This window comes from Rhipicephalus sanguineus, chromosome 6 (genome assembly GCF_013339695.2).
Source record: "Rhipicephalus sanguineus isolate Rsan-2018 chromosome 6, BIME_Rsan_1.4, whole genome shotgun sequence".
Lineage (NCBI taxonomy): Eukaryota > Metazoa > Arthropoda > Arachnida > Ixodida > Ixodidae > Rhipicephalus > Rhipicephalus sanguineus.
Genome location: NC_051181.1, coordinates 151,647,771 through 151,668,721, shown reverse-complemented (window position 1 = coordinate 151,668,721; position 20,951 = coordinate 151,647,771). Strand labels below are relative to the sequence as shown.

Sequence of the window (20,951 nt, the reverse complement as noted above, 5' to 3'; positions counted from 1 at the left end):
TATCTTGTACCGTGAAATTAATTCCGCTGATGATCACCATGTACTGAATAATGCACTAGAGTCTGTCTTTTCTTGGTTTGAGGAGTGGCAAATGACTTTGAATGCTAAGAAATCCGTAACGCTGACTGCAGCTAGAAAGAAACCAATATCTGATTTCACGTACACTATTAATGACACACCGCTTACTCGCGTATTCGAACATAAATATTTAGGCGTTAACGCATGATCTTCGATGGGAAACCCATGTCAGCAATATAACCTCAAATGCACTAAAGCGGCTTTTCTTTTTGAGAAGACGCCCTCATCTGGCATCTCAAATACAAAGTTGCTGGCATACAAAATGCTTGTCAGACCAGTGTTAGAGTACGCCAATATTGCTTGGTTTCCGTACACAAAGGACCTAATCGCAAGAATCGAAGGGGTGCAGAGGAAGGCAGTAAGGTTAATTTATAATAAATATAGGCAAACGGATTCTACTACAGAATTATTACACAAGGCTGGTCCGTGAACACTACAAGGTTGGGCAAAATAGCAAGACAGTCTCTTACAGTCGTTCTAGGTTAACACGTTACCGGTACTCTCGAACACTTAATGAAGACACTTTTCATTCAAACTGCTTTAAATATTCATATTTTCCGCAAACCATAAGAGATTGGAACCAACTTAGTCCTTCTGTTACCAACACTTCGTCTTTGAATGTGTTCTTAGATGCGGTAGAAGCAAACGTACACGCTGAGCAGTTTTTGGGAACTCTGTTGTTCTTTTTCTTGTCTTTTGTCCTCTTGTATTTTGTATCCAGGCTGTCTATATCGATAACGAGATTGCATCATTCTACACTTTGTCATTATAGTTGTTGTAATTCGTAGTTTTGCAGTGATTTGTGCCCTCACCTTGCTCATTCTACTACTGATTCTCGTGCATTGATTACCTATTGTTTTACATGCTAGAAATGATTGCTTCGTGTTTCTTTTCTGTTTCATATGTATGCCCTCCCTGCAATGATCTCCTTGTGAGATTGGCAGTATTGTTAAATAAATAAATAAATAAATAAATAAATAAATAAATAAATAAATAAATAAATAAATAAATAAATAAATAAATAAATGCTATCAATTCTCTGCGGCAGGCTATTCTATATATGTACCGTCCCGTGTAGCAGGCCCTAATTATTTATTGTTGCTTGCAAATGGCTCGCAAACGAACTGTTCCTGTATGCGTTTTCAGTTTTTGTTATCGGGTTTCTTGTGAGTTAAAGACGTATACCTTACCGCCCAGCTGAAAGAAGCTGCTTTTGAAAGGCTCCGCATCCACGAAGGCCGCTGGTCTGTCTTGAAAGATAGCTGCTTGCTTCACAAAGCACTCATGGGCCATTCGTGGATCTGTGATCACCAAGCAAGGTTCGCTCCCGACGTAGACGCCAAAAAGCTTTCCGTATCTCTTTCTCCATTTCATGAAAGCTTGGAGAAAAGAAGCATTTAGGGGTCACACATGCCTTGCCATCGACGCGTGGCAATCTCGTGAGTTGACTAGAGATTGAGACCGACCAAGCCGTTAGTCGTAGTTTGAGTTAAAACGCCTTAGTTAAATTCTGCGGAGATTGAAGTGGAGCGAACCCTGTCCAGTAGAATTTAAGTGAGTATGAGTTCTCTTGAATCCACCTCAGAGGAAGATTGGCGAGTACGAGTCCGGGTGGGCCCAAAGCTAATAATAAATGTTGGGGTTTAACTTCCCAAAACCACGATATGACTACGAGGGACGCCGTAGTGGAGGACTTCGGAAATTTCGACCACCTGGGGTTCTTTAACGTGCACCTAAATCTAAGTACATGGGCCTCAAGCATTTTCGCCTTCACCGAAAATGCGGCCGCCGTGGCCAGGATTCGATCCCACGACCTTCGGGTCAGTAGTCAGAGAACCTTAACCACTAGACCGCCGTGGCGGGAGGGCCCAAAGCTAAGTATATTGTCACGCGCTATAGGCTCTGTAGGGACAAGAACAGCGGAACGACAAGACGCGAATGATAGACACGGTCCAACGGCTAGCGCTCCTCGCCTTCGTCTTCTTCACCTTTTTTGGCTGGCCACGGTATGCTGGCTCAAAACACCAGGTGGCATTATTCCCCCTCCCAACGGAACATCGACTCGATGTTGACACACAAGAGACACACCGAAGGGGCCGATAAGAAAAAAAAAACTAAACAAGAGAAAAAAAATAAAAGAAATACGTTATAACACAGAGCGAAGATGCACGCGAAAGAAAATGCGGTCTGGGGTCCGCAATAAGGGAAGAAAACGCAGTTCACAGTTCGTTGGAGAGCTAACTGACAAGATCAAAGGGAAAAGAAAGTTTGCTGCACGATGACAATAAGAATAGGAGTATCACCGCGTAAAATATGGTTTTAGGCGGACGACATGTACAACCTCTGTGCGCGGTACACGGCGTTGGGACGATACTGAGCCGCCGTCTGGGATAACTTCATAGTTGACCTCGCTCACACGCCTTAGTACTTTGTAAGGTCCGAAGTACTTGCTCAGGAGTTTCTCGCTGAGTCCTCGCCGTCTAATGGGAGTCCAAACCCAAACTTGGTCACCAGGTTCATACGTAACTTGTCGATGGTGGATGTTGTACCTTCGTGCATCTGCACACTGCTGCGTTCTTATGTGCATGCGGGCCAGTTGACGCGCTTCCTCTGCGCGCTGAATGTAATCCTCGACGTCAGGAGCTAGCTGCTCGTGCTGGGAGGTGTCGTCATAAGGAATCATAGCGTCTAGCATGGATTGAACATCTCGACCATAAACGAGGCGGAATGGTGTGAATCGAGTCGTTTCCTGCGTTGCGGTGTTGTACGCAAACGTTACGTACGGTAGGATTTCGTCCCACGTTTTATGCTGCACATCCACGTACATAGAGATCATGTCCGCCAGCGTTTTGTTTAGCCTTTCTGTCAAACCGTTAGTCTGAGGGTGGTATGCCGTGGTCTTCCGGTGGTTCGTGTAACTCAGCTTGAAGATGTCGTCCAAGAGCTTTGCCGTAAACGCTGTCCCTCGGTCAGTGATGATGAATGACGGGGCGCCGTGACGAAGCACAATGTGATGCATGAAAAACTGGGCGACTTCGGAGGCTGTCCCACGTGGTAGTGCCTTCGTCTCAGCGTAACGCGTCAAGTAATAAGTGGCGACTATGATCCACTTGTTTCCGGAGTAAGACAAAGGAAACGGCCCAAGGAGGTCCATTCCAACCTGATCAAACGGCGTACGCGGTGGATCGATGGGTTGTAGCAGGCCTGCAGGCTTTAAGGGTGGTGACTTGCGACGCTGACATTCACGGCATCCTTTCACGTAGCGCTTGACGTAAGCAGCCAGTTTAGGCCAGTAATATAGTTGTCGCACCCGATCAAGAGTCCTCGAGTAGCCCAGATGGCCAGATGTCGGCTCGTCGTGGCAAGCTAACAGGATGTCATCGCGAAGGTCTTGAGGCATGACTAGAAGATGAGATCTGCTGCCGACACCGGTGTTTCTTTTGTATAATATTCCCTCTCGTAAGCAAAATGACGGCAACGTTCGCGAAATATGACGAGGGATTGACGCGGTGCGGCCTTCTAAATGATCAACGATGAGCCTTAACTCAGCGTCTGTTCGTTGTTTAGCGATGAGATCCGCCCCGCTGAGAGTCCCCAGGAAGGCGCTGTCGTCTTCTGCGGCTGCACTTTCAGATACGAGGGGAGCTCGTGATAGCGTGTCAGCATCTTCATGCTTTCTACCCGATTTGTATACGATGGTGACATCGAATTCCTGAAGTCGCAGACTCCATCTTGCTAATCGGCCAGAAGGGTCTCGGAGGTTAGCCAACCAGCATAAAGAGTGATGATCAGTCACAACTTTAAATGGGCGCCCGTAGAGGTAAGGTCTGAACTTCGTAACAGCCCAAATTACCGCGAGGCACTCCTTCTCTGACGTTGAATAGTTGATCTCGGCGCGTGACAAAGTGCGGCTCGCGTAGGCGATAACTCTTTCAGTCCCATCTTGAGTTTGCACCAAGATAGCTCCGAGACCAATGTTGCTGGCGTCAGTGCGTACCTCTGTGTCAGCGTCCTCATCGAAATGGCCAAGTACGGGAGGAGAAGACAATCGATGTTGCAGTTCCGCAAAGGCAGTCGATTGTTCTTCGGCCCATAGAAATGGTGTGTCGTCACGCGTAAGTCTGATTAGTGGCTCCGCAATCTTAGAGAAATTTTCGATAAAGCGGCGATAATACGCACACAGACCCAGAAATCGTCGAAGACTTTTCTTGTCCGTCGGGGCTGGAAAAGCAGCCACGGCAGCAGTCTTCTCGGGATCGGGCCGAACACCGGCAGCGCTCACAACGTGACCGAGGAACTTTAGCTCTTCGTAGCCGAAATGGCATTTCTCAGGTTTGAGGGTGAGGTCAGCCGATCGAATGGCTTCGAGAACACTCCGAAGGCGGCGAAGGTGCTCGTCAAACGTTTCCGAAAAGACAACGACATCATCCAGGTAGACGAGGCAACTTTTCCATTTGAGGTCAGCGAGAACGGTATCCATCATTCGCTGGAATGTGGCCGGAGCGGAACAGAGGCCAAAAGGGAGCACTCGAAATTCGTAAAGGCCGTCCGGAGTTACAAAAGCAGTTTTTTCGCGGTCCCGCTCATCGACCTCTATTTCCCAATAGCCACTTTTCAGGTCGATTGAAGAAAAGTACTTTGCGCGCCTGAGCCTGTCTAGAGAATCGTCGACCCGAGGCAACGGGTACACGTCTTTCTTTGTGACGTTATTCAGCTTCCTATAATCCACACAAAACCGAAGTGTGCCATCCTTCTTTTTAACAAGGACGACTGGCGATGACCACGGGCTGCTTGAGGGCTGTATTACGCCGTCTTGAAGCATTTCCTTCACCTGCGTTTGAATCGCGCGTCGGTCGGTTGGTGAAACACGGTAAGGGTGCGCGTCGTCGTAGGTGATGATACGATGTTTCGTAATCGATGTCTGACGTATCTTCGACGAACGTGCAAAGCAAGTGTGGAACTCTAGCAACAAGTCGTGCAGCTTTTCTTTGTTTTCGCCAGGAAGCGTGGGACTTATGTCGACTCCTCGGAGAGGTGCTTCATCAGTGCCGATAGCCTCGGAAGCAAAACACTCAGTAACATCGGCTACTGGGTCGGCGTATGCGATGACAGTACCAGGGAAAAGGTGCCGGTGCGCGTAGCTGAAGTTTGTGACAAGAACCTCGCAGTGGCCATCACGGAGGTCAACCAGGCTTCGTGCTACGCAGACACCTTGGGAAAGGAGTAAGGAACGATTGCTTTCTGCGACCACTTCGCCGTGCAGTAATCCTTCGCACGCCACTTTAACCACGACACTTGCGCGCGGTGGTATCGTGACAGCGTCGTCTATTACACGCAGAGATACTCGATGGTGGCTGGTGTCGTTCGCTGCGGTGGCGCTCTTTGTCGAGAACGTGACGAGGCGTTGTCGAGTGTCGATTATAGCACCGTGCTCCCTAAGGAAGTCCATTCCGATTATCAGGTCTCGAGAACACTGACGGAGAACGCTCAAGCTGACAACAAAGGTACAACCGCGAATCTGTATTCGTGCCGTGCAAACGCCGAGTGGTGTAACGATATGCCCGCCAGCAGTACGAATTGGCGTTCGGTTCCAAGACATCGTCACTTTCTTCAGAAGAGCGGTCAATTTTTCACTTATTATAGAATAGTCCGCACCCGTATCCACTAAAGCGCTGACTTTGCGACCATCGAGCAGCACTGGAATATCCAAGGAAACCTTTCCTGAATCAGCCGGTAACGTCGTCGTCGGTAGATCGTCGTTTCGCGTAAGCGTCGATGGGGGGCCTTGAGCATGTCCAGTCTGAGCGGCCTCGCCCCCGAAGGTCGCTGTGGTTAGTTTTCCCGGCGTGGGCTGGGTGACCGACCCTGCACCACGCTCGAATAGCTACGGCGATTAGGGGAAAACCGCCGCGGTGATGGGGAGCGAGGTTGGTGCAGGGATGACGAGGATCCACGCTGCTGGGCAACGTAGTCTTCGATTTCAGGGGGCCGCTGGCCAAACCTGGGGCGCGGTGAATTCGCCGAAAATCCGCGTAGGCCAAGCTCCCGGTAGGCGCACTGTCGGTATACATGCCCAGCTTCGCCACAGTGGAAGCAGAGAGGACGTCGATCTGGTGCACGCCATACGTCTGATTTCCGCGGGGCCAATCGATGGTCGTTGTAATACGGGGCCGCTTGAACTGTCTGCAGCATGGCTGGGGCCGCGGTGTGAAGCGGCATTGCAGGTGTGACCGGTTGCCTCAAAGCTTGAGCATACGACATCCGGGAGAAGTCACTCGGCGGTTGAGGTTCTCTCATAAAAGGCGGTTCTCTTAGGGCATGCTGAACTTCATCTCGGACAACGCTGGACAAAGAGGAGATGGTGGGCGGCGAGGGTACTGACAGCTTCTGAAGTTCTTCGCGTATTACTGAGCGTATGAGCTCTCGGAAGAAATCGATGTGGCCACCGAAAGCTCCCAAGCAGTCCGTAGTTGTGGCAGCGTTGACTTGTCGTTCGTATGATGGGGCCCTGTGCCGAAGAGTGTTCTCGATGGTCACGGCTTCAGAAAGAAATTCGGACACAGTCGTGGGCGGACTGCGCACAAGTATGCGCACCCGCGTGGGCGCTGCATACTTCAGTTGCCCCAAGGAACAGTGGCGGCGCAGTGAAGCTGACTTACGGGCCCGCGCCCAGGCACGCCACGAATGCTCAACATAAAATTTTGTTTCTCGCCAAAAATAATAAACACTCCCATTAAACTTTCACAAATAAATCTCCTTTGCTTATTCTTCCCAACGAGACCAAGCGTGCATTTTTACTTGGACTGCATCACCACTCTACATGTGCCTGAACGTGGAGCATTTCACACATTTTTCAATGTTTGCGCCCCTTCCACATCGAAACTACTCGGTCATCGACTTCAATACTTTTTTGACATGCTTACTGCCAACTATCCAGCCATGTGATTTAGTCCTATTTTGTCTGTAATATTCGTAGAATTTTTAAAAAATAATCAAAATGGGCGCAGAATTGCAGCATTGCTTTACCACAAAGCACATCGTTCGACAAAGTAGTGGTCGGCAATGAGCGATAATAAGATAGTGCCATTCCTTTTCAAGTAAACAGCAGATATTTAAGGCGTTCCGTAAGGCATTGTATTTTTTAGAGTATTTTTTCCCAACCTATGTCTCACCCACTACGGCAAAATTCAAATCACTGTAAAAGACAAGAAAAATTCTTTTTCGAAAGAATACTTTCACAGGGCAAATAGTGCACTGATATGAACATCCACAATTTTTTACAATACAATTGGAGAGGGTCGAGCGCAATGTCTGGGACGTTTGGCGTGGAATGACCCTATTTCACGAATTTAGCGGGCGCCCCAAAGCCTGCCCCAAAAGCTTCGGGTCAAACAAACATGACGGTCCCCACTGAAGCAACGGGTCTTGGCGAAGACTGTAGAGTGACATAGAATAGGGGGAGTGTCCCAAGCACCGCAGACCCCATTGGAAAACTCCTAGCTCCTTCTTGACCCAAAGCGAGCACACGCAAAGGGCCTTGGGGCCCCAGACTTTTGGGGCCCCTATTCGAAAACTCCCTGTTGACTACATTCAGTCAACATAACCGTATGCAACAAGAATAGAATATGAAACGTTGACACTTATCATTCCATCACAGCATAGGTCACATTAAAAATGATCGCCAACACAATAATTTGGACACGTAAATGTGGAATGAAGAGTAGAATTGTCTGGGTGAGGGTGATTACGAGATGAGTTGTTACGAAAGGTTGCCCGCCTAACTGCTGAAAGGGAAGGGGTGAAGAGGATCAGTGGTTGAAGTCCCAACCATAGGTCGGCAAAAAAATTGGAGCTCGCTCACTCATTCAAGAAATATATTTTGCTCCGAGGGCTCACTCGGACTCGGACTTGCCAAAATTTTCCTCAACCGGACTCACTAAAGTTTTTCTCAACGGGACTCACTCAGATTCACCAACGTGTTACTCAGCCGGACTCACTCAGACCTCGCTTGACATCGCTTGACCTGAGTCTGGGTGAGTCTGAGTGAGTCCATTCATGAGTCCGTTAGCGTAAAATTAGCTTTTTCGATCATGCTGTCACTGTTTAGCGCCGATATCTCACATAATCAGTGCCCCACGATCACCTTTTCATCTTGTACCTTCAAATACGAGTTATCAGTGGTTTCAATCCAGTAAGGACATTTTTTATTAAATCCACGACTTACACGAGATATTTTATGAAGGACTTCCGTGAAAGAGTTTGGGGGGAGGGGGGGGGGGTGGAGTCATGGCAGTCTCCCCCTTAACTCGCGCCTCTGATCAATAAATACTGAGGTGGCGCATGAACGCTAGTGCATTGAAGTATGTGAATAGACTTGAGTATAAATGTAAGCCGGTATATGGCTAATAGTAATGCTGAAGATGAGCAGATAGAACCATAGGCCGGCAATATAAGGTGGAGGTCACTCAGACTCACTCAAGAAAAATATTTTGCGCTTAGGGTTCACTCGGATTCACACTCGCCAATATTTTCCACAACCGGATTCATGCGGACTCACACTCACTAAAATTTTCCTCAACCTCACTCACGCGAACTCAAGCTCACCGAAATATTACTCACCCGGACTCACTCAGACACAGACACACGGCCCGATCTGAGTCCGAGTGAGTCGACTCATTAGTGAGTTTGCCGACCTATGGTCCCAACACAACATTTGGCTGAAGCACTCTTTGCAAACGCTCCCTGTAGGCCAATGCAATGTCGCATGCCGTGAGTCTGTATTGGCCACATTGGGCTAAGTGCGTTTCTTCTCGTCAGATTACTTGTGCTAAGTACCATCTGGTCGGACAGCCCTTCATAGGGGGACAGCTTGCGAACCCCACTTCAAGATGGTCCCTTTTTTACAACTGAGGGAATCATTTGTCCACCTTGAACAAGATATGTTGGTCTGTGAAACGGCTAACCTGTTAGAATCCGATGCATGGTTCGTGTCTTTCACGTACCTCAATGCGCCGGTGATCCATCTGTTTCAGGTTTCCCCATATGAAGTCCGGCTCTGGCCCTGGAATGCCCCTATCTTTTAAAAGTCTCAGCCTGCGACGACGCTTTAGCAGCCAGAACAGGGCTGCGCCCACGGCGATAGCAGCGTAGGTTGTGGCGAGGCTCAACATTTTCTCCGTGTAAACTCTGGAAAAGAACCATTGATTAGCCATCTAGGAGGCGACAGTCATCGTGTTATGTAGAGTGGTCCAACATACGTGGTGTATAGCGACTGGAAACATTGGTTATTTTCCCGTAAATAACTGAGCTGGAAGCAACTTATATGCAGCTGCACATGCGCATAATACAGTACAGCGGATGAGGTGCTTTCCTTGACAAGATCGAGCGCAAATTCGGAACAAGGACGCAACCATGGTTTGCGAACAACAACTGTGCCCGTTACTGTAGCAAGCGCTTTAAAAAAGAGTCGCAGTTCGCTTGAGTCTTTTCCCACTACATTTTCAAGGGCATTTCTTCGGGCCAACCTTGGCCAATGAGGTTAAGGCGGTACGAAGGTTAATAATAAGGTTAATAAGGTTAGTACGGTATCGCAAGGCTTCTCGATGTCGTTACATTATCGTTAACCACTGTATGGTTCAGCAGGCAATCAAGAAGACGAATCTTATGTTCGGTGTTTTATGCAACACTCAGGAGAGCATTTTAGGGTTCCTTCATCCAATCTGCGACCACAATCATTAAATAATCTGTCGTTTTCGTTACATCCACCTCGGTCCATCCATATTGGTCTGGTACGTATTCTTATGTTAATTTCTCATACACCTACATTTATCAAGAATGCGTTTTACGCCGGGCACCACCCAGATATCACGGATAACCTTTCTTTTTAAAAGAGCACAAGGTTTTATGACACCTCCAGGAGATGACACCATAATGCCATTATCAGTCTCTACTCTGATCCATTGACCACGGAACTGTTGTCACGTCGGTGGAAACAGGGACTTTCCTCTCCTCCTTTCTAAATTTTCTTCCCTTTCCCAGTGCAGGGTTGTCTTCCTCACTTAGCCCTGGCTAACCTCCCTGTCTTTCTTTTATCCTCCTTCTCCTCTTCTCTCCTACTCTGACGGTCTGCTGTACAAAGCAGTTTCGTCGCGCGGGTTATCTTCTGCGTCGGATTAGCTTATAACGCCTAGTGCTATCCGGAGTGCAGCCTAAATGCTCAACCTCAATGTTTACCTGCCACCTGTTGCCTCGCTTGCAATTGCACGGGGCAAACATGCTGCTGCGTTAAACGCCACAGAAAGCTTGTAAGGAGGCTGCAATTTCCGCAAGCGAATGCCATTAAACTGGCTGCGTTATACCAGAGAGAAACACATTACCATAATGCCCAACACGTTCGCTCGCACTACGAGCTATCCCTGTCGAACTCGTAGAAATGAGCGCGTTGCTGGTAACCGAACTGCCAAGGACTTTTCTGGCCGGACTAGCAGAATTGATTTGATTTGATTTGATTTTATTGATTCATCACAATACATGTGATCGGAGGCGAAGGGAAAAGCCATTTGAATGGCTTGAGGGCCCACCTTTGGCAAAGCCGGGGGCTATGAGAAATCGCAAAACGGCTGCGGATCCGCCTAGTGTGTGCCTTTCGCTGCAGCGGACCGCGAGTTCGAGAAGGAATTTAGGGACAACCCCTTCTTCTTCGCTCGTGCGGTTTGCGAACGCCTGTGGTTACAGTGTCTTGCCATGCTCTGTGTCTGTTTGTTAGGACAATCGCTTCAGCCACCACAAGGGGTTGCTGATTGATGCATGTAGACGCTAGCCATCGTGACGGGGGCGACGTGTTACATAAGCGTCATTGTGGGGGCGCGTCAGAGGCTGCTATGCTGGCCCAGTAGCAGTTGAACAGTATTTAAGGCTCCCTGACAAGCGTTTAAAACTCTTTTTCACTCACACTTTTGAGATAAGGGAAAATATGCATCGGTGGGCGCACTAGTAGCAATAAACAGACCCACGCTATTGTATTTCGTTAACGTTCAACAAAGCTAGCGGCAGGCACTTCTCTCAAGACACATTTCCTTTACATTTTATTACTGATTCCCGTAAAAGAGGGTTCCATCAACATCTTTATTTACATTCCTCGTCCGATGCCCACCGAACCTTATTTGTGTCTCTTCTCTCAGAGGTGTGAGGAGAGAGAGAATAAACGTCTTTATTTACAAGGTAGCTAATGAGAGGCATCCCTAGTCCATGATGACTTCAGCTCGCGCCGCGTCCTGGCTCCTCGCGACCAGCCTAGCTGATCGCCAAGGTTGGAGCTGGCCAAGGCTCTCTCCCAAAGTGAATAAGATTTGTGAATACTTGCCAGAGAGTCTTCAATACTCTTCGGTAACCTTTGCATACTTCGTAGGGGCAAACAAGCAATCCAGGATTCTAAAGTTTCATGAGGCGAAAGCAGAATGACATCAAGCACAAACCTGCAAGAAGTCACGGCCACCTTCACCACCGTCAGGCGTGAACACTGGTGATTAAGGCGTCTGCCGCTATGTTGCGGTGCACTCGGCAAGTTCAGATCGTTATAATCCGAGGCAGACCCGAAGAAGGTACGGCACCGAAGATGAGCGCTTTGATTTCAGCTGCACGGTATCGAAGCGTTCGTACAGATGAAATACGGCGTCGCAAAAACGTGAATTGAATGGCCTTGTTGCTATTTGTGCTTCTTCACTAATGGCAATGCACTTCGGTACGAAAATGTTCATCATGTACAGAATGAGGGGGAAACTACCGCTGGCGCTTCGGAGTGGGACAAATGCCAACTGCTCGGCCATGAACGGTCGCCGCAATGTGTGCGTTCACTTAATGTAAACTTGTTCTGCAAGCCGTGATCCTAATACGAAGCCATTTTGTAGGTCATGTACAGTCACCATAGTAGATTTATTCGTCTTTTCGTATGAAATCGTCTTCTTGACATTTCGAAATGCTGAACACGTTATGGATGGCACGCATGTGAGCGTTGACCAGGCTTTCACACACATGAAGTTTTGGACACTAGAAATAGTTACAGGCCACGCGTAAGCAAAAACGAAGATAAGGAGTCAGAGAAAAGAGGTAAAACGTACCACTTCCCACAACCATTTCTTCATCTGGGATTGCTGAACCAAGCGAAAGAGATAAGCTTTATCGAGTAGAGTACTGCCATGTGCATTACCATCTGCGTGTATGCATCACGTGTGTCGGCCAGTATACACAAGCAATAGGGCCACATTAGCATTGACATTCGCTGGGGCTGCTGTTCGCAAGTGGCGCGCTCCAGCACGGTCGATGCGCCACTCGTGACAGGCGCGGTGACGACGCGGCAGCGTGCATTAAGATGGCAGCAGCAATGTTGAAGTGCCGCAAGCCGCCTGCGATATTACAATTAAGTAGGTGCCTTAGGAGCAAGTGGCAATGTTTCCGCATTCATATACTGACCCCACAGCCACACATTTTCTAGCACTATTAGCCGAGTGGACCATTTTTCCCTCGTGTTATAATTCCACACTGGCGCAAAAAAAAGGTAAAGTATATGTTTCCAAAGAGTGAAAGTAAACTGTGCGAACACTTATATCTTAAGCAGACAAAGTTGTCGCCTTCTGCGTGCGTTGTTGCTTTGAAGCAATAATTTTCTTTGCCTCTTGTCCTCGCGTTACAGATTTCGCAGTTCTCGCCATTCGTGGAAAAAGGGCCAGTAGGTGGGCCAGTAGGTGAGCACCCGGGTAGACAACTTGCTGCTGGGTGCTGTCTGGCCTAGTAGACAACTGCAATCACTGGTTATGCGCCAGCTTATATATCTACCTGAACAGAAAAAGTTCGGCACTTGCGCATGTGATATTGTCATGGGCCCATCCTCGGCTAACGCATTGTAATGTATCCCGTGCGAAGGAGGCGTACGCTGTGTATATCCTCAAAAATAACAAACCGATGACCCCTCATCCACAGCGCGCGCATTTTCTTCGAACACGTGGCCCGATACAGCCCATTAGAAATTATTAACAGTGCATACGAAATTAGGAAACGGGACAGAACAAACCGGGTCAAAGAGCGCTGACTTCCAAGTAGATTTTTTAACAGCGAAACTGTTCTAGCTGGGCGTAATGTGTCGTGACCCAATACTATCATCATCATGAACCGACACGCTCCCAGAACACGTGCGCCGATTTGTCCGGCCTATAGCAAGGGGGCAGCACAAAGCGAAGCAGAGATGTGAAGGTGAGGAGGAGGGCGAAGAAGGAAAGAAACAGAGAAACAAAGAAAGAAAGATATAAAGAAAGACAAAATCTTGCCGAAAAAGAATTCTCATGATGCGGCCGGATTCGAACCCGTGTACCCACGATCCGAAGGCGAGCGTCTTAACCACTCGGCTATCCAGACACTTTTCTTTTCTTACATGGTATTTATTACAAATGCACTTAATGTATATACATAGCATACGAAATATTCAGTCGCCTCTATAAGCACGCAATAAACGTTACACAGAAACAAGTTTCTAATAACACTGTTATAAAGGCGTTTTTGAGCAGTGCATTTCATGAACAGTGGATACGCTGACAGAACATAGCATAGCCTTGCATAGTATCGTATAAAAAGGGTGTAGGAGAGGAAAGTGAGGGTGAGGAGGAGAGATGTGAAGGTGAGGAGAAGGGAAAGGAGTAGGGGAACGAGGAAAGCATCGCATATTGAGAATGAGAAAGAAAGAAACAAATACAGAAAGCGAGAAAGAGAATCAAAGAAAGAAAGAAATAGAGAGAGAGAGAGAAAAGATAGAAACAAAGAGGAAGCAGGCTAGAAATAGAGTGAGACAAAGATAGGAAGAGAAAGAAAGATAGAAAAAGAAAGAAATAGAAATGAACGGAGACAAAAAAAGAGAAAAGACAGAAAAAACAGAGGGAAGAGAGAAAAAGACAGAGATGGAGAAAGAAAGAGGAAACTAAAGAGAAACAAAGGCCGCCCAGCTCTATAGAGAAACATAGATAAATTGAGAAATAGGTTGGCCAGCGAGAGGCGACGGGCCCATGCTTTGGCGTGCCAAACTCTGCGAGACTTAGTGTGAGCTTCCCGCATTTTTCTCTTTTTTTTCAGTTAAAGAGTGCTAATATACAAGGCAAGAGACAGGGCACAAGGCAAGAAAAGGCACGACTGCCACCTCATCTGACATGCTTCAAACATACAGTCGCCTTTGCCCTCCAGTTGTACGTCATGTACAATTTGAAGAACCACGGGTCTTCCAAAACAGGACGATGTCCAACGAAAATAATATGTACGTCTTATAATACGCGACTATCATCTGCACCACACACCTCCATGGACAATAACAGTAAACGCCTTTCATAAAAGTGATGTGGATGTCGGAAGGATTGAGTTCATACAAAACTTGTTCTTGATGTCTTGCTCACAAATCTCAGTAATCACACACATATCCAGTGAGTTATTGCGGCGTTCAAGTCACCATCCGATCTGCGCTCTAGGCTTACCTTCACTCCTTCTCCTGGAACAAGTGTCATGCTAGGAGATAACATAGGCGGTAGAGCGCCCTCAATTCGTAGCATCAGTCGAAACTTTTGAAGAACTTTAACAAGCGCGGACTTCACAGCCAGGAAGGCTAACTTCTGACCTATGCACACTCTGGGTCCTAGACCAAAAGGCATGTAAACTCTTGCGGCGGCTCTCACAGATTTCTTCGGCAAACCTGTCCGGAACAAACTCGTCGGGATCAAGCCAGTAGTCAGGATGATGACGAATGAGCCATGGTGGGACGATTACGTTGGCACCGGCTGGAATGAACTGCCCACAAACATTCGTGTCCACGGGGCCACGCCTTACGACGTACAATGGGACGGATGGGTAAAGTCGGAGTCCTTCAGAGATCACCATATCGACTCTTTTAAGCAGATGCAGCTTGCCAAAGCGGAGCTCACTGCTACCTTCTGAAGCAAGCACATCGTCAATTTCCTTGAATAGCTTGTGTTGCTCTTCTGGGTGTCTTGCAAGGATGTGCATCAGAAAAGAAAGCAAGGACGCCGTTGTTTCAATGCCAACCAATAGAAATATGGTTGCATTGGACGACACGTAGTGATCGTCCAGATGTCTGTCAAGCCTACTTCGATTTTCTTGTGCTGTGTTAAGATCTTCTGACTGCGCGTCAAGAAGCTTCTGAAGGATGCCGAGTTCTTTCGGTAGCCTTCCGGAACGGTGTAGTTCGACTGTCTTCCGTACGTGACTGACAACGTTTCTTAATTCCCTGGCATGTCTTGTCAGTGGATATATCAGTGTGAGGAATGCGCGTACAACAGGAACCGTGAAGGCCACTTCAATAGCCGAATTTTCCATGTCCTTGATGACTTGCTTGAGGGACTCCAAGATTAGCTCATTGCTGCCTTCCTGGGACTTTACCTGTCGAAGAATCAAGGAAATTGATTTATGCTATAAATGCTTACAATTTGTTATAGGCGCTTACGACATGAAGGACATCGGCTTTATTACAGAGAAGCCTATACTGGAGTCTCCTATAAGTTACCCTCAGCTCTATTATGCTTGAAAGCTCTTCAATAGCAAGTTGTTCCCAACTATGCTATTTGTCATATGGGAACAAACAGAAGTGCAACTCATTAGTAATGAATGCGTGCGACGAACGTTAGTACCAAGGACAGGATGTCTGATTAAAGCGGATCAGCGCCGTATGTTAACCATTGCTCACTACATAGCAGAGCATGGGCCTTACGCGTGCACCGATAAGATACTTCCTTACGTACACTGTAACACCGCGTCGCGATGAAAACTGAACAGAAAGGGCGAACTGGGTTAACGCTGGTTACAATAGGAAGGCTCTAGTAACATATGTGTGTGTGACTGGCAGGAACAGCAGCGGAACATTCACAATATCGGGGGGAAACTGGAACGAAGGACAGCTGCAGGATTCGATAACAGTTACACTTACTGTAAGCGCAGTTGTCACAGTAAAAACAGGTAATATCTTCTAGGCATCTAGGCACCCGTTGTTTAGTTATATTTATTATATTAAATATATTTAACAGCGTGAGGCACAGCAACACACTCCCTTGATACACGTACCTGCTGTGCCAACATCGCGTTCATGATGAAGTCGAACGTAAAATCCAGGCCACAGTCGAATACTTTTACGTATCCATTCCTCAGGCTTATTGAAGATATTCTCTCCACAAATTTATTAGCGCACCAGTTAGCTTTTTCAGAGAGCTCCTTGATCGTGCCTGAACTGAAACCGTAGTTCAGTCTTGCGCGGACGCACTTCCATGCGTTGCCTGGAAACGCAAAGAAAGAATAAATAATAATGCCCACTTAGCAACGGGGTAAGGCTTGTTCTTGCAAGGGTTATCTGCAGGCAATGTGCAGCTTGGAACGAACGCCGCCTATTTAGTCGAGAGAGAGATAAACATTTTAATGAAGCTGGAGATGTTTGCCTGGCTGTTCGCCTGACATGCTGCTCCAGGTAGTGGGTGACGATTATGATATATACAGTGATAACCACATAACACATACAGTCACACAAGTTTACGAAGTTTCGTTCAGGCGCGTGGCCCACAAGAAAGTCAACAGCGCTTTCGTGGCACGTAGCGCACAAGTGCTGCTTTGCCATGGGCCCAGAACTGTACGCTTGTACAGTTTCATTGTGGCATTCTTATAACTAAAGGGCCCTTCAAAAACCACCATGCTTACCACCCAGCTGAAGGAGGCTGCTCTTGAAGGGTTCAGCATCTACGAAGACCACTGGTCTGTCTTGAAATATGGCCGCTTGCTTGACTAAGCACTCGTGGGCCATTTGTGCGTCTGTGATGACGAAGAAAGGTTCAGTTCCGACGTAGATGCCGTACACCTTTCCGTGCTCTTTTCTCCACTGCATGAAAGCCTGTAGAGAAAGAGCATTTACATGTTATCGGTGCTCTCGGTTCAAAGGTAGGCGAAACTCGTGACCCTACTCAGTCGGGTTCAGAGTGACCCGGCCCTGAGTCGGAGTTTGAGTGAGGCCGGTGAGAGAGAGATAAGCATTGAAAGGCAGCGAGGTTAACAAGACGCACGTCCGGTTTGCTACCCTGCACTGGGGGAACGAATAATTGGGAAAAAGAAGACAGAAGAAAAGGGAGGGGTGCAGCATAGAATTATAATTACATAAGCCTATGCATTCTCTCTGCTGGTGGAAATTCCTTACAGCGGCGTAATTCCGAGAGAGTTACCTTTTAACCCCTTCTTGTTCCCCCTCCGAAACGCTGGGTGGAAACAAACAAACATGTATATAATTGTGGTTGCACGAAGCGTCACAATTATGTCGCTACCATCGTCCTGTAACCCGATATTTTTTGACAACTTTGCATATACTGGCACACCGTACACGCTAAGCACATCTATTAATAGCTGAGCTATATAAAAAATTAAGGCAGCTTCGCACTAGTGGCGCCAAGCCTGAAGGAAGTGCGGAGCTGCGCGACCTTCTCTGTTTCTTTGTCTCTTTCTTTCTGTCCTATGCTTTACTCTCTCCCCGCCTCCTTTGCCTCATCTTCTCCCTCTCACTTCTTTTTCCCACCCCCTATGCTATTCAAGGCCATGCTACTATCTACCAGCTTACCTGTATAGCCGAGTGGTTACGACGCTCGCCTTCGGGTCGTTGGTATGCGGGTTCGAATCCCGTTCCGCCAAGAAATATATTTCGGAAAGAATTTATCTGTCTTTCTGGCTATTTCTCTCATCCTTTTTCTTTCTTACTCATTCTCATTTCTTGCTGCCTCTATTTCTGTTTCGCTCTTATCTTTTTTTCCCTTTCTCTCTCTCTCTCTCTCTCTTATATATATATATATATATATATATATATATATATATATATTGTCGTGAACTCAGACACAGAGACAGCACCCGTTCCTGGGCCGGCTGTTCTATTCTGAACCTCTTCTTCCTCTGCTTCGATCAGCTAGCTCCCCGTGCGCCAGAGCCTCGGTGCCGCTCTTCGTCATCACACTCGGCCATGACTGCGAGCGCGCGAAACAGTCGACAATGTCTCTGGTGGGCGGTGTTGGCTGCATCGCGGTGGTCGGTCCCGACCACGCTGCAAGTTGGTTGGGAGACCTGCCAGAAGTGCCTCTGGTGGGCGACACTGGCTGCATGGCGGTGGTCGGTCCAGGCCACGCGACGACTTGGCTTGAGAGGGCGCCTCAGCCTGCTCTAGCGGGCGACCCTGGTAGATATAATGTGGTCGTATGTAGCCCGCACGTTTATGTCGTCGCAGTTGGGAGAACAGGGAAGGAAGTGGTGGGTCCTGTAACGCCACTTGCTGTACCGAACTAGGCCATCTGCGCTTTTTGCAATAGTCCGAGGGGCGTTTAGGTATCTTATTAAACGTCTGTGGCAACTTGAAGCTGTGTTCACGCGCTGACCTTCGACGCTGACGTTTTCTTGAAGCGATGCTGCGAGCAGCCGAGACATCCTCGTCAGAAGCCACTCCAAGAGATTTGTGCTGCACTGGCAGGTCTTCGACCAAAACGATCTCAGCCGTGTCAGACACCTTGGCGGCTTCTGGATAGACGTCTCGCAGCAAGTTGCAAACGTTCTCACGTTCTGCCATTTCATGCTGTGAGGTACGCTGATCCGCTTTCGTTTGTTCAAAGGGGGTCTTGCTGGAATCCACGGACAGGTACGGCGCGTTGCATGGCAGAGCGTCCAGTACTGCAAGTGCCGGTGCCTCCAAGTGCTCAAGCGACGACGAGCATGGGGGCAGCGTTTCCGACAATATATATATATATATATATATATATATATATATATCGTTTCCTGTTCCTTTTTATCTTTCTCTATCTCTATTGCTTTGTCTCTCTCTCTCTTCGTCTTTCTGTCTTTCTTTCCTTTCTCTCTATTTCTCGTATTCTCTTTCTTTCTATGCTATGCTTTGCTCTCTCCCCCCTCCTCAACTCTCTTTCCCACTGCCTTGCTGTACTATACCATACAAAGCTATTCTATGCTCTGCTAGCCTGCCTGGATAGCCGTGGGGTCATGACGCTCGCCTTTGGATCGCCTTGGTACGCGGGTTCGAATCCCGCCTCGCCAAGAATTTTATTAGCCAAGAATGTCTCTCTTTCTTCCTTTTTCTTTCGCTTTATCTCTCTGTCTGTGCTCGTTCTCTCGCCCATCAGAGTTATTGCATCCAATGCCGGACAAATCGGCGCACTTGCTCTGGGAACAAAGTAGAAGACGAAGAAGAGGACGAAGAGCGCGGGTGCCGGTTCGTGATGATGATAATTTCTGTTCGCCCTATCCGGCATAGCGAAAAGCTTAAACAGCTCCGATGTTAAATGTACGATGTAAGAATGGCAGACTGGGTGTGTTGGTTCAGCATAATTGTAGTGTAAGGCGCGACGACGACAACGGGCAAAAGGGAGAGTACAAACACCCGGAGCGCCCACTATAACAACACGGGGCGCTCTGTGTCTACTCTACCTTTTGCCCGTTGTCGTCGTCGCGCCTTACTCTTCAATTACGCTGTTAAAGCGTAGGCGTGGTAAATGTCTTTCGCATACCTCAATGCGCCTGTGGTCCATCTGCTTCAGGTTTCCCCATATGAAGTCCGGCTCTGGCCCTGGGATGCCGAGATCCTTGAACAGCCTGAGCCTTCGGCGACGCTTTAGCGCCCAGAATACGATTGTGGCAGCGGCGATAGCAGCGAAGGCTGCAGTGAGGCTCGTCGCCTTCTCTATGTAAAAGCTGAAAAAGAACCACGTCTTAATAATCTAGAAGTTGTAGTGATCGTGTGTGTCCAATATGCTTCAACTTACGCAGATGTGTGACTGCATGCTTCCATCCTTTTCGAACAACTGTGCTCATGCCCAGCCGCACACATGCACACACAACAGCCCCCGGTACAGCGGATGAAGAGCGTTGCTTTACGGCATAAAAAGAGCACGAATGGGGATCAGGGATGAAAGCACAAGTTGTAAATAACAACTGCGCCTCGTATCGTATCTGTTGCAAAAAAATAGTGATAAAAAAATCAGAACCACATGTTGTTAGCTTAACATTGTCCCCTTTCAGTTCTGGCGCGTTTCTCTGTGAGGACCGCTATTCGCTGGAGTTTTTACAGCGAAAGCTGTTATGAGATCATTTCACCGGCCGTTTTTGGTGCCGTAGTTGTCCGCCGCCGCCGCCGCCGCCGCCGCCGCCGCCGGTGTCCGTAACCAGTATCGCTCGAAATAAGAAAAAAAAAACTAAATAAGAAAAAAATTCCAGGATGGAACGAGGTTCGAACCTGAGCCCTCTGCGTGGGAGCCCAGTATTCAACCTCTGAGCCATGCCGGTGCTTGAAACTGCTTTGCAAAAAGGTCCTATACAGGCTTCATGTTGGGAAGGAACCACATTAGCATATGCAATATAGCGTGGTTGAATAGTAAAATAAGCACCAAGCGTCGCACAACGCGAATTCTGTAACCAGGCGTCACACAATGCGAATTGCGCAACGAGTAGGTTGTTGAATGCTTCCAACCCATTACAAAGGACTCTGCCATAATTCTTCATCGTCATCAGGCACTGCATCAACAAAGTGCGCATAATGCCTTACATGCGTTTAGCAGGTACCACGGCTGTCTGTAGAATGACGAAAAATGGCACAGTGCCTACTGCCCTACTTCTCAAAAATTACAATGATTTATAGCCTAGTGGGTTCCTCGCAAGTGCACTTCCGTTGGTTGCCAAGGAAGCCCATAAGGCTCCCATGATCCATTTCCTCAGGGTCAGAATAAAGTCAATTCTCTCTCTCTCTCTCGCTCTACGTTTCTCCGGTTAAAGTGTGTTATAAAGCGTGGTGGGACAGTTAAATAACGACCGGG

General features: G+C 47.8%; 1 pseudogene; it reads right to left on the bottom strand.

Moving 5' to 3' along the window:
- Positions 1-13,897: 13,897 nt before the first annotated feature.
- LOC119397640 (cytochrome P450 3A4-like) lies at positions 13,898-17,070 on the bottom strand (annotated as a pseudogene).
- Positions 17,071-20,951: the final 3,881 nt, after the last annotated feature.